This window comes from Dermacentor andersoni, chromosome 1 (genome assembly GCF_023375885.2).
Source record: "Dermacentor andersoni chromosome 1, qqDerAnde1_hic_scaffold, whole genome shotgun sequence".
Classification (NCBI taxonomy): Eukaryota; Metazoa; Arthropoda; class Arachnida; order Ixodida; family Ixodidae; genus Dermacentor; species Dermacentor andersoni.
The window spans coordinates 323,878,408-323,879,948 of record NC_092814.1 but is presented as its reverse complement, the minus strand read 5'-3'; the positions used below and the strand labels follow the sequence as shown (position 1 = coordinate 323,879,948).

The following is a 1,541-nucleotide window of genomic DNA, read 5'->3' as shown; positions in this document are numbered from 1 at the left end:
TCTTTAGAAGACGATACTGGATTATAATGCTCTAACCACATACCTTTGTCAAGCTTGTACTGCATCCCCGTCCATCTTATTTCCCATTCCAAGGACTTAAAAGGTCGAGATAACTTCAAACAAAGATGTTTTGCGTACTGTATGTGTATGGCAAGCAGGTTAACCTGCATCCTTATGCAATGCAACGTGTATACACACTAAATAGCTGTGCAATCTGCCTTCCTGGGCCCATCATGCAGGTTTTGAGCCAGGCTCCAGCCAAGTTTGTTTGAAACACGATGACGAAAGTGAAGCAACTGCGAAAAAAGAAGTCGCACTCCTGTACAAGACCATTTCCCTACTGGAGAGGCGGAACATCAAGCTAGAAGAGTGTCTGGATGAGGCCTTCTCACGACTGCTGACGCTAAGCATGCTTGAGAAATGGCAAAAGACTGTCTGTATTACACCGGTCTTCCTAATTGCGGTGTTTTTAAGATTATGTTCAATTATCTTCAACCTCGTGCCAGTAAGATGTCGTACTGGGGCTGGGAAAAGAGAACGCGAAGCGATGCCCGTGGCCGCCCAAAGGAGACTGACCTAGCTGCAGAATTTTTTATGGTGCTTGTGCGGCTGAAAACTGGCATGGCTGGATGAGAACTAGCACGCAATTTTCTGATGTCAACAAACCGGGTTAGCCGCATATTTGCAACATGGATGAACTTCCTTGTGCTGGAACTTGAACAACTCACGAAGTTTCCAACACGAGAGGCTATTGCCCAGCACCTTCCAAAATCATTCAAAGGGTTTGAGAATACTAGGCTGGTCTTGGATGCCACAGAAGTTCGAATACAACGTCCCTCTTCTCTTCATGCCCAGCGGCAAACATTTTCAACGTACAAGCACTAGAATACTTATCAAGTACTAATAGGGCGCACAGCAGATGGCTATATTAGCTATGCTTAACGACTTTGGGGAGGATCAGTGTCGGACAAGGCAATTCTACAGAGCTCTGGGCTTGATAGATTACAGCCTGGGGATGTTATAATTGTCGACAAAGGTTTTATATTCGCCTATTTACCCCAGGGAATAACTATCTACAGGCCACCATTTCGTGAGCCATACCAGGCAGAGATGCCACCTCAAGCAGTGGAAAAAACTCGTCGCATTGCATGTGCAAGGGTGCATGTTGAGCGGGTTATTGGACGCATCAAAAGCTTCCATATTCTTGATGAGGCATTTCCAATTTTTATGATTGACATAGCAGAACAAATTTTCAGAGTGTGTTGCTTCTTAAGCAACTTTAAGGCGCCACTAATAAAAAGTGTAAACTAAATTTTAGTAAACATAACTGGAAAAAAAAGTAGAATGCTGTAGTTGCTCCATAGGTAGCCGGATTTTTATAGAATTTGTTTGTCCTGTTTAATTCATCCTGACAAATTTTCTGTATTTAGCACAATAATAAAAACTTCTAGCACTTTTCATCACTCTTTAATCACTTGGTATTTGTACACTTTTATTAGGAATGCAGCACTGACCACCAGCAGGTTCTGCCAGACCTCTTT

The 1,541-nt window shown here is 43.1% G+C and overlaps 1 pseudogene; it reads left to right on the top strand.

Annotated features, from left to right (window-relative positions):
- Positions 1–244: 244 nt before the first annotated feature.
- On the top strand, positions 245–1,311 carry LOC140219254 (uncharacterized; annotated as a pseudogene).
- The last annotated feature ends 230 nt before the right edge of the window (positions 1,312–1,541 follow it).